The sequence below is a fragment of the Hipposideros armiger genome, unplaced genomic scaffold (assembly GCF_001890085.2).
Source record: "Hipposideros armiger isolate ML-2016 unplaced genomic scaffold, ASM189008v1 scaffold_797, whole genome shotgun sequence".
Classification (NCBI taxonomy): domain Eukaryota; kingdom Metazoa; phylum Chordata; class Mammalia; order Chiroptera; family Hipposideridae; genus Hipposideros; species Hipposideros armiger.
In genome coordinates this window covers 608,344-621,695 of record NW_017732147.1, presented here as the reverse complement: position 1 = coordinate 621,695, position 13,352 = coordinate 608,344, and the positions used below count along the sequence as shown (strand labels likewise).

The window sequence follows — 13,352 nt, the reverse complement described above, 5'->3', positions numbered from 1 at the left end:
CCTGCAAAGCCAATGAACATGATTTCAGGGTAAATTTCCTCCCATGATTATATTTTATTTCAGAGCCATTAGGATAATATTGCTATTCTTTCCATGTCAGTGCCATCTCTGCCTCATTTGCATTGTCCTGTGAGTGCCTCCACTTTTGTGCTGAGAAATTGCTCTGGCAGTAAAGGACATTTTGAAAGGAATCAGCACAAAGCCATTTGCCAAAGTCAGACGTGGAACTGCCTGGTTCTTCATCCTATTCATCAGGGCCCTCTCCCTAGGCAGGAGGGCTCCTTGGGCAGCAGACAGGCCACTGCTCATTCCAGCTAACCTCAAGTTGATGTAGTATGGGTGGTCAGTTTTACATAAAACAAACACAATTATCTCATTCAGGCAAAGAGATACAAAGAGGCCCAAGGCTGGGGGGAGGGGGGGACACTGTGCACTCGGGAGTCCCCTGGAAAGCTATTGACTTAGAAGGAAGAGCTCAGGTTTGGTGTCAGGGGTCAGAAAAAATATTAGTTCAGATCCTACTTCTGCCACTTACTGGAGATGTGAAAATCTTTAATCGTCAGTCCCCTCACCTATAAGTGAGAATGATCATTTTTGTTCCCTTTGTATTGCAAAATTATTATAAGGATCAATTGAGAGAATGTAGAGTAAATTGTGAATTCTAAAACACATTCTGATTATCAAGGGGCAAAATAATGCAATGATTTTGAGCATAAACTTTGGAGGTAAACTGCCTGGGTGTAAATCTTAGATCTACCACTGATTAGCTGTATAATCTTGGATGAGTTGTTTAACATCTTTGTGCTTTGGTTTTCCAACTCGTAAAATGCAGATAAACAGTGCTAATATGAAAGAATTTAGGAGAAAAAAAATTTTCATGAGGATAAATGCATAATATATGTAATGTTTGACTTATATTAAGTGATTTGTACATATTTGGTATTGTCATTATTGTCTTATTGTTTTTACCATTATAGGCCAGAACAGAGCAATTGTCACATGGCCCCATTCTTTGGTAGTTTATAGTCTCAAATCCACCATAGATATACAGGCCTGCCACTTTCCTTACTCGTATATTGGTGGCATCCTAAGATGCTGGAATTGGAAGGAACAGAGAAGGGAATTGGAAGGGACACTTATTCTAAACTCTGTGCTAGGCCCTATATATGATTATTAATCCCCATAATAATCCTTTGATGTCAAGCATTATCAACTTTATTTTTTAAATTAGGGTATTGTGGCTAGAGTATTAAAGTGACTTTTCCAAACTGTTGGTAGATGGCAGAGCTGGCCTTGTGTCATCCAGGGTCCAGTCAGGTAAGCAAAAACCAGATGAATTATTTACCAAAGAGAATTTAAACTGAGAAATTGGCTAAACATATAATGGCTGTCTAGAAAATGCAAAAATAAATACATAAATAAATAAATAACACAGCACAAAGAGGAATTGCAGGAAGCAGCTTCTATTTCTAGGACTAGACATACAAAGAGAAGAAGTTGGGGGTATTAGAATTTAGAAGCTTCCATAAGAACAACACCAGGCCCTCAAAATTGCATACATTGTCTACAACACTCTTGTAACACAGTTCAGGTTTTAATTTCCCCAAGAAGCTCTGTGGCCCCAATGGACACTACAGAACACTATAGGGCATCACAACCTTCTTATACTAAACTTACCCAACTTTTTGCTCTGTCCAGGACCTCCCTAATGATGTAAGCTCATCAAGCTCAGAATTATTTCTTAAACTTAACAGATGTTAATATTGGTTAGTTTAAAGGAAGGACCATGGGAGTTATTTACTGAGAGACTCATCATGTTGGTTAAAGATCCTGAAAGGATTCAGGAGTCCCTCAAGAAGACCTAGGGCAGCGTGGAAGTCTGGGTGGTGAAACCAGAAGCTGCCATAACACCAGCACTAACTAACTGTGCATGTTAGGAAGGAGAAAGAGAGAGAGAGAGAGAGAGAGAGAGAGAGAGAGAGAGAGGGAGGGAGGGAGAGAACCACAGAGACACCAACCACCAACCAACAGTCAATCAGTAGCTATCTTGAAAGAATCTCAACCCCAGATAAAGGGAGAGGTCTTCAGGATGCTAATCAGCTGTTGATAGGATCCAAGGTGGAAAACAGAAGAAGCTGCCAGGCAGGTGCTACCTTTAGGTTAAAGGGTTGGCCGCCACCTTTTATCAGTTCCTTCCAGAGGTAAGCAGTAGGAGTTCTACAAGAATTTACTCCCAGATCTGCATCCCCTCTCTAACTTGTAGAAATGCTAGGGACCTTTTTCACTGAGGGCTCAGGGAAACCAAGAAAACTCAGGTTTTGCCTGTTCATAGGTGGTGGAGTACAGGGACAGATGACTTAATAAATTCTCTGGTTTGGTTTTAACCTTGACCAAAGGTTTCCATCCTAGTATCTTTTAACAATCAGATACTATAGTTATAAGATGCCCCCCCCCCGATTCTTTCTGGCAAGATGCAGCATAGTTAGCCTTACTGTATACACTGGTCGTGATCTTGCCAATGAGTGATACCTTTTGATAATTTAAGTGTCTGTCCAAATTTCACTTCCATAATCTAGCCTTAGCTGTGTTGGGCTGAACCACCTTTTGAAATATTGCTATCCACTGTCTTTTTGGAGGGACCATGCGTCTCCTTTCCTAATCTCTGTGCATGTAGCCTTTGTCATGTTTCACCCCCTGAGTTTATTGTTGAATGGAGGCTCAGTGTCAAGATGGCAATGCATTAGTGTCAGTGGAGCAGAAAAGGTCGTGTACTACTGGGTCTCAATGTGTGGAATGCTGGAGGGACAGGGAACCAGATAAGAATGTTGCTGTCTAGGGTGGGTCCCTTTATTATGACATTCTCATCATTTCTCCTTCCTGCTCCATTCGTTCCCTGTAATGCACCAAACATACACCCATATACTCTCAGAAAACTCAGCAGAACCAAGAGCCTGTGAGAAGCATCTGGAGATTAAAATATAAGGAGGGAATGGGTTCTTAGAGATTTACATTGAAGAGACTATGTTTGGATTTATAAATGTAACTTACTAGTTCCAAGAAACTGTCATCAAGCTCTGTGAACTCCATGGAGTAATTTGGGATATTAAATGTTAAACACACAGGGGTAAGTTTTTCAAGGCCCAAGGAATTGTTGCCAGTAATAGGACATTTACCACTTTAGAGAATCAGGGCACCCCAGTTTCCAAAGGATTGACTTAAATTTGCAGCACAAGAAATGTCACTGTGGGCAAACATACATTAGGAAACTCAGGTGAAAGGAATTATTACAATTATTATCAATATTTAGGGCAGAGTTTCATATCAGTCTAGGTACTAGACTCTAGGCAAAAAGCACACTGAACACTTAAAATGAGAGCTATGTAACAAAAGCAAGCAAGCCTCAACTAAAAAAGTACATTAACAATGCCAGAGATAGTCCTTTGAGACAAGTGCACTCATAGCTATTGGTAAAAGTATCAAAAAATCTCTATAACCTCTCCAAGGAACAATTAGTCACGTACATCAAGAACCATAAAAATGTTCATCTTTTTACCCACAATTATTACATTCAGAAATTATTAGAGATGTTCTTCATTAAATATTTAAACTTGGTTACATAGAAACAGCCTAAAGGGGAATGTTTACATAAATTACAATGAGGACACAAACCATTTAAAGTGATTTGTACAAATGTTTAATGACATGGAAAAAATAACTATATAATATTATGTCACAATAGCAGGATACTAAACTATAGAGCAGAGCAATCACAATGGCCAAAGTATATGTTGCATATAAAAAAACTCTTTATGCGTATGCATCCGATATTAAGCATAGTTCTCCTTGGTGATGGGATTATGTGGAATGTATTTCCCTCATTATCATTTTGTTAATTATTAGATGTTCTAAAGTATGCATGCATTACTTAAAAGGAAACTTACCCTAGGCATTTCTCTGAAGGATGACTCACTCCTGGCCCCAAGACATGGCTCTGTCCTGTTTGGAAGGCTTGTAATACATATTGGCTTTGGTGGAAGGAATCTAGGCTTCTGCACTATCACATTCTTAACCTGATGATGTCAGAAGCTTGTGACCAGTGTTGGATGTCTTCCAAGTCTTCAGGTAAAGACATCTCTGATTCCCCAACCCCATCCCATACCAGTACCATTCTTGCTGCCTCCTCTTCCCCATACACCCTGTATCAGAGGAGTGGCCGTTTTCCTTTTCTCATTCTGTCTCACTTGCTTTGTCTTCTTGACTAGGCCTTCATATCCCAAGAGAACTTAAAGAGAAATTAGTTCTAGTTAAAATTACCTAGAGAACTTCTGACAAAGAGTATTTTCTGTGAATTATCCATATACCCTTTCTCTCATCCACCAGTTTGCTCCTTCCTTATAAGTCTGTTTATATAAACACACTTTATATAAAACTTCTGGCTTATCATGGGAGATATACATATATACTTTAGGTAATATTATTTAATTGCTCTTTAATCTGTTATTTCATGAGGTTTTATGATCAACATGAGCAACCTCTGTTAAAATGCTACCTTGAGATTTGGTATGGGTCCAATTAGTCCTAGATTAAAATTTCTGAAACATGGCTATATCAAGCCATATGGCTATATGGCTATATCAAGCCATATTTCAGAAATTGTGAATAAATATTGGGTTGTTGAAAAAGTCATGACACATTTTTGCAATTAAAAACATAGAAAAAATACATCATGACTTTTCCAACAACCTAATATAGATATATATATTTATTTATATCTATCTATCTATATCTATATCTATAGATATAGATATAGATATTTATATCTATCAATATATATATATATACATACATAATCTCCCAAATATGTAAATGCAAGCAAATTTACATCAATAAATGCATATGAGTACACATACAACTTACATACTCAAATATACATTCATATAGCCACAAATAAATGCACTTATAAGTACAGATACATATTCATTTACACACCTAATTCCTCTGCCATACATCTATAACAACTCTGGGACTGAGAAGATATTTGGAGCAAAAGTTTTCATTCATAGGGTAAAAGTCAGTATATTGTAGTGGTAGAGTTCAGGCTCTAGAATCAGACTATAAGGGTTTGAATTTTTACTCTGCCATTTGTTACCTTGGGGATAGTATTTAAACTCTCTATACTTTTAACATGAGGTCCACTATATTATTATAACACAGGCTAGAACATAGTAAGTGCCTAATAAATGTTTTCCATCTATAGAAGTCAAATGAACAGAGTTTCACAAGTGGCCCCAAATGACATGCTTATAGCTCTGTTCAATGAACCAGCTTATCCCCAATTTATACACAAGGTCATACCATGGTATAAAATGAAGGCCACAGGTCTTCAAAGGAAGGCCTGTTCTAAACACTTACGAAGAGATTCTGCTAACTGATACCAGCCCATGCCCCAAATGAACTTGCCTTCTCATCATGCATGATTTCTATGGCATAAAAGAAACACTGAGAATACCAGAAAATTAAAAAGTAATTTTTTATCTTCCTAATACCAACTTTGTCACTTAACAATTTTGGGTAGCAGAAAATCCTTGCTTAATAAAAGGCCCTTAATGTTGGGAGTCAGAAACTCAATAAATAGCCAAACATTCTGGAAACAAATAATTCTATTAAGTAGACAAGAACAGATCAGAGATGTCACATAAATTTTATACTACAAACTGACCTTATTTTTACTTATTCTACAGAGAAGTTTAAAAACCTCAGCTTACTAATTCACCTTCATTTAAGGGACAAAAATCCACAGCCACAATCTTGAAGCTCAGAGAATAATTTTTGTCATCAGAACAGAATTCCTTATACACTTCCTGTTTAATTTTTGTGCTTTAATATCTTTCTACACATTCAACAAATAAGTATTTTTGGAATGTCCCAATAGATTTAGATAATTCTGCACCTAAAAAACACCTTGCTCTATCACTGATGAGAAAGCAAACAACTAATTTGGGGGCACTTTATAAATCTGTTAGCAATGAGCTTAGAGGACAATTAACACGTGGAGTTTCCTATCCCACTTATATGTTTTAGGTGACTTTAGGTTAGTTAAAATGTTACATAAATTCTAAAATACTTAGTCCTATTTGTCATGTTTATGAGAAGTGAACTAAGCTAGTAGTTACTTTCCCCTGTAGAAGGCATCAGGGAATTCTGTGGAGTAATGGGAAGGTATGCTTCTACTTTTTGCCAGGCACACTTCCAATGTCCTCTCACTGAGGTTTGTACACTTTCTGTGGGTGAAAAAGGAGATAAATCTATATCTGACATCCTAAGTATTATTGCAAAGATTTGCAGTAAGAATATATCACTGAGTTTTCATATAACATATTTCAAACTATACCAGGTCCACCTTCAAAGTATATGAGGTGTGATAAAAAAATACAGTACATGTTTAAATTTAAAAACATTTATTACAGTAAAAGACACATTGCCATTAATCCCATTCAAAATACTCCCTCTCACTTTGAACATACTTATCTCATCACTCTTGCCACTTTCTGAATCAGTTCTGGAAGTCCTCTTTGTGAGTATCTTTAGTTGTACTGTTGTGGCTGCTTTGATGTCCTGAATCAATTCTAAACGTTTCCCTATCATGGTCATTTTGACTTTGGGGAAGAGCCAGAAGTCACACAGTGCCAGATCCGGTGAATAAAGAGGATGAGGACACACCATAATGTTTTTATTTGACAGAAATAGCTGTACCAGAAGAGATCTGTGACACGGAGCATTGTCATAATAGATGGTGAAGTAAAGACATGAAAGAAGGCTTCCAGAACTGCTTCAGAAAGTGGCAAGAATGATGGAGTATGTGTGCTCAATGCAACAGGGAGTATTTTGAGGGGATTAATAACAATGTGTCTTTTACTTTGTGTCTAAAACTTTTTTTTAATTTAAACATTCACCGTATGTTTTGGTCACACCTCGTATATTGTGCTATATGGTCGATAGATCAAAGGGTAGAATAAAATAGACATGAATTCAAATTTTGCCTCTGGATTCTGCTTAATGAAGTACAATGAACTGGATTTCCCCTCCTTCTTTAAAAAAACTAACACAGCAGACACAATATATGAAACAGTGATTTAGAGCATTGGAGAATGGTCAATGTTAGACAGTGATATCAGAAACAAAGGAAACCAATAAATAAACCTTATGATTAATTCAGAACTCTGAAGAAAATTGCCACAATAGTGGGTCCAATTAGCCCTAGATTAAAAGCAATTCTAATCCCATCTAACAAAGCTTAAAACCAAGCATTGAAAAGATCAAATTTGTAAGTAACTTAATTGTGTTCTGAAAATAAAACTCAAATATATGTAAAGAAATACAACATAATCAAGAACACAACAAGATAAAATTCACTAAATCCAGCTTCCAGTGAAAAAACACCAGACACACAAAAAGAAGAAAAATGTGACAATGAGGTGAAAATTGATAGAAACACGGGAATTAAACAAATGTTTAATGTATTGTTTTAGTACATTAAATATTTTTATAATAAATACCTCCATATGTTTACAAGAAAGTGTTGTAAGGAGAGATACAGAAGGAAGGTTAAAAAATACAACAAACAACAGCAACAACAACAACAAAAAAAATCCACAAGAAATCCACTGGGTGTGATTAACAGCAGATTAAATATTACTAAACAAAAAATTAGTAAACTGAAAGACAAAGAGATTGAAACTAACCAAAACAAAATACAAAAAAGAAAAAAGCTTGAAATGAATAAGCAAGTGTTTGAGGATAGTATCAAATTGCCTGATATAAGTATAGTTGGGATCAAAATGAAAGATATGACATGGGGGAGGTAAAAGAGCAGAAAAAATTTAAAGAAATAATGCCAATATATTTTTCAAATTTGTTGAAAACCAAACTCACAGATACAAGAATTTCAATGCATTTCAAACACACACATGCACATAAGCATGAAGAAACCTACATCCAAGGGGTAGGTGCACCAGAGATAAGAAAAAAAGAAATCTTAAAAGCAGCCAGAAAGGTGAAAGGATATATTACACACACAGAATAAAATAAATACATAAAATATTGTCATAACCAATGAAAGTTAGAAGACAGTGGGATGACACTTTTAAAGCACAGAAAGAAAAAAAATCTATTAAGTGGGAATTTCATACTCTTCAAAAACATTTTTTTAAATGAAGGTAAAGACATTTTAAGACTTATAAACGCTGAAAGAATTCATTACCAGGAGAACTTCACTGCAATAAATATTTAAGGAAGCTCTGTCAAAAGGGAAATGATAGCAGTTGGAAATCTGGAACAATACAAGGGACAAAAGATTAAAGAAGATTGATTTGGTTAAAAGAAAGCATTTATTATATATCACTTTAAAAGCCAAGAGAGTTAAAAGAAAAATATATGGTCATAAGTTTCTAATACTGTTACTGAACTAATACAATATTATCTGAAGGTAGACTGTGATGTGTTAAAAATGTCTACTATGAAACCTAAAGGAAGCAATATGAATAAGTTCAAAAAACACAAAAGTGTACCTAGCCAGGGGTTCAACTGGAAGGAGGGAGGGATAAATAGGTGGAACACAAAGGACTTATAGGACAGTGAAATGCTTCTTTATTATACTATAATGGTGGATACCTGTCATTAGTCATTTGTCAGAACCCTTAGAATACAACACAAAGAGTGAATCCTAATGCAAGCTATAGTCTATAGTTAATAATAATGTATCAATATTGACTCATCAATTACCATTGATGTGGTTACAAATGTATGACACTATTGCAAGTTGTAAATGGTAAGAAAAACTGCTTGGGAGATAGTGAAGGATGTACAATAAATGGGAATTCTTCATATTTTTCATTTGATTTTTCTGAAAACCTAAGACTTCTCTAAAATAAAATGTATTTTTTAAAAAGTCTTGCACTGTGCCATAGTATCAGGGGGAGTGCTCAATAAAAGATATTTTCTCCCTTCTTATCATCCAGGCCAATGAGTTATTGATCACTAATTTTAATTTGAAAACTATGGTCAGGCTTAATGATCCCTCAAATATTTATTTTGTCTTGTTTTGTTTTTTCCCAGTACCTCTCTAGCCTAATATATTTTGGGGTTCTTATGGTTTTGATTTGATTCTGGTTTTGTATCCTAACCAAGCCTTTTTTATTCATTACTTAATTAATAACTGGATAAGAGGAGCAGGTGTTCCATGTGGAAATGCCCAAAGCTGCCCTAGCCACTTGATTATGAACTTCCCACAGATGGGTATCCTTATGGAACCATGCTAAACTCAGTGCTAGCTGGGAAATTTAGTGACCTAGTTGATACTCAGTCACAGCAGTGATGTGCCAATCAGTTGATGCTGTTGGTAACAATTGCCCCTCCTTTTTTTTCTTATTCTATTGTATCAACCATATAGCAATTGATTATTTTTTGTTTTGTTTCTACTTCCATAAGGTGCTGCAAATCATTTGGGTGGGACATAAACATATTAAATATGCCTATTAAATATCATGAGTAATTCATACAAAGACATAGGTCCAATTCCTGTGAATATTGTGGCATCGTATGTGCATGTAAACAAAAACAAAAACAAAAAACAGAATGCCATCCAAACTTTCTATTGTTGCTTTTTCCTAGAACTCTGCCTAATGGCATGAGACAAGACACTGATGTGCAGAGATAGCCAAGGCACCTTTTGTGAACAGTTACAATAATTTTAACAGGAGTCATGAAAACAATTTTACATCAAGTTAAACACACTTAGAGAAGGGATCCCAGAGTAAAAGAAATCTGAAAAGTAAATTAGGAGTTAGTCATCTGCTAGCAGTGATCACTGGAGAAAACTGACAGATATAGACAGAATGGCTTCCCTGGAGCATTTCCATTACCTGAATGGATGAGCTTTTCCAGTTTGATGAGGCTCTATGCCAAAGATCAGTTCTCTGATTATAGCTACATTTCAGAGCTAGAGGAAAATAAAAGGCATGGAATCAGCACAGACCACGGAGAAACCTAAGCAGAAAAATGTAAAGTTGAGATCAGGGGAATTTTCTCAATATAAAGTGGTGACAAGGCTGAAAATAATGGATTCAAGTTAGGACTCAATTACTAGGAAAAAAATAATTTTCAACAATTGGAAGTAGCCTTTTCTGGGATAAGCTTGTTTTATTTACTTTTTCTCTAGTAAGGTTCATTTTGTTCATCTCTTTCTGTTGGAGTGAAGACTTCTCCTTTTTAGACTGTCTGCCTCAAAGCCCTCGATGTTTCATTCTACTGGCCACTGGCCAGTGCTGAAAGTTTCTCTAGCTCAGAGCAAGCCCCAACTGTACAATTATCCTGGAAAATATGAAAATGAGACTTGGCACTTAGCTGCACATATTCTTTTTTCTGTTCCAAACAGAAAATTGGATATATATTCATTTTAAAAAGTAAGTTAAAAATATATGGTCATCAACACCATTTAAAATTTTCTTGTTCTTGGTTTACATGTACTCGTGGAGCAGGACCAAAAACAAAATCATGCTTTGGGAACAGAACCAAGGTTTGAACTGTGATGAAGATTCATCACCATGAGAAAACGTCAGGACTGGGTATGTTCTGCCTGAGTGATGTCTCTGACTATTTCAGGTCCTTGGCAAATGTAGAGTAGATGATCATACCCAATTATATTCTACAACAAAAAGCCACTGATGACATATCATTCCCCATATGTTACTGTGCCTGAAACCCATTCATTCAACAATCCTTCCTTTTATGATTCCAACTATTCTTATTCAAAGGCAAATATATTTAAGGATTATTCAGCTAAAAATTAGATACATAGAGAATGATGGGCTGTAGAAAACTCTTGTGACAACTATTGAAAGCAAGTTACATTGGGAATAAAGTTCAGAGGAAAGAAACACTAGCAGAAGTTACAGACTAATTAATAATTACTAGAGATTAATAATTACTAGAAGAAACTAGAGATCAAGGTAAGCTTCTTCCAAAAGATAAATGTCACCCTTTCATCATTTTGTTATAGACCCACAGAGTTATTTCTCTTTCATTCATCTGTCAATCCTATGATCAGGTTATTATGTCTTTTTATAAACTTTTCAGGAAATAAGTGTTACTGAATTTAAGTCTCAGAAAAGGAGGAATAGGGTCAGGAGGTACTGGTGGAAGGTAAGGATTTGGTAGAAGAGTTACTATAATGATGGTGATGTATTAAATATGTACTATATGTTAGCCTCTCTTATGACTAGTGAGAAATAAAATATTTGAGTAGGCATTGCACCGAACACAATATAAGAATAGATATTATGAACCTGAAGGAAACTCACTATTGTTAGTCACCAGGAAAATGTGAATTAAAAGTATAATATGATAACACTTCACACACTCACTGAGTGGCTAAACTTAAAAGACTGAGAGTATCAAATATTGGTATGGATTTGGAGTTCCTGGATTTCTCTTACACTGTTAGTGGAGTGTAAAATGATGCAACCATTTGGGAAAACAGTTTGGCAGATTCTTATAAAACTAAACATATGCTTGTCATAGTACCCAGCCACTCTACTCCTAGGTATTTACCCAAACAAAATAAAAACTTGTCAAAACAAAGGCTTGAACATAAATGGAATTAGAAGCTGTATTCATTTCCTATGGGTGATATAGCAAGTTCTACAGAATTGGTGGCTTAAAACAATACAAGCTTATTCTCTTATAATTCTGGAGATAGTAAATCTAAAATCAGTTACACTGAGCTAAAAAGGTGTTGGCAGGGCTGGATCCTTCTGGAGGCTCTGAGGGGAGAATCTGTTTTCTTGCCTTTTTCATCTTCTAGTGGCCTGCTGTTTTCCTTGGCTTATGGTTCCTTCTTCCATTTTCAAAGCACATCAGTCCAATCTCTGCTTCTGTCATCACATAACCTTCTCTTCATCTCTGACTCCTCCCACGTCCCTCTTATAAGGACCATTGTGGTTATGCAGTTTCACCTGGATAATCTCTCCATCTCAAAATCCTTAATCATACCTGCAATGTTTTGTTTGCTTTATAAGGTAGCATTCACAGATTCCAGGGATTAAGATGTGAACAGCTCTGGGCAGAAGGGTACATTTTTTAGCCTACCACAAAAGCTTTATTTATAATGGTTCAAATGTCCATTAAGATGAATAGATAAACAAAACATATATTTATACAATGAAATACTATTCACCAATAAAAAACAAATCAATATCTGACTCACACAAAACATGACTAAATCTCACAAACATATTGAGTGACAGAAATCAAATACCAAAGATTTCATACACTATGATTTCATTTGTATAAAATTATAATAGGAAAAACTAATTTGTAGTGAGAGAAATCAGATTATTGATTATTTAAGGTGGAAATTTGGGGTGATTTTCTATTTTTCTTTCTTTCTTTCTTTTTTGATTTAATAAAGTTTTATTTTTCAAATGTACAGTTGGTGGGACCTGTTGTTCATGCATCTTCACCAGCAGCTAAGGTATCCCTATCCTTGGTGTTTCTGGTGTAAATTACTTGAGCTCTATGCTTTGAAATTAATTTAATAAGTCCTTTACTAAGGAATTTCCAAAGGGCTGCCCTGGCCAAGGAGCTGCAGATCTTCATTCAGTCTCTCAGAGACAACGGCTAGGATTATAAACTTATAGTTGGGAATGTCCTTACAGAGTTTGTCATATGTCACTTTGTCAAACAAGATTAGGTTACTGGGCTTGTCCCAAACTTTGCCTTTGGACCACTTCTTCTTCTTGGCCTTGTCTCCAGATTTGTTCACTGGGACTTCATCTTTCTTTACTGACTTTCCAGCATCTTTCTTCTTCTTGTCATCTTTGGGTGGCATGGCGAAGCATGGACAGAAGTGGCTACAACTGCAGCCTCTCAAAAATGTTGGACAAAAAGGCTAGGGTGATTTTCCATAACAGTACACAGGAGAAATGTCTGAGAAAATGGAATTTGATTTTTAACCTGACAGGGTTGTATACATTAGTCAAAGTAATTAAACTGTATATATAAAAGCTATAAATTATATTGTACATAAATGATACCAGAATTAAATGAATTAAAAATAAAAATAATTGATTTTATTAACTCATCTGCATTCTTTTTGTCCCCCTCACCAGTGGACTGATTAGAGGAAAAAAGTATTCTAACTGAGTGGATGAAACTCAGTGAGTCTTATTCTGAATTCTTGTACACATCAATACGGAGTTCTAAATATCTTGGTTCTGATCAAGGGCTACTTATTTCCCTAAGAGGATAGAGCTATAAGGATTCAAAACAGGAAACTATAAGAAGTCCCTAAAGTT

General features: G+C 35.6%; 1 pseudogene; it reads right to left on the bottom strand.

The window, feature by feature from the left end:
• Nucleotides 1-12,504: 12,504 nt before the first annotated feature.
• Nucleotides 12,505-12,886, bottom strand: LOC109374149 (40S ribosomal protein S25 pseudogene; annotated as a pseudogene).
• Nucleotides 12,887-13,352: the final 466 nt, after the last annotated feature.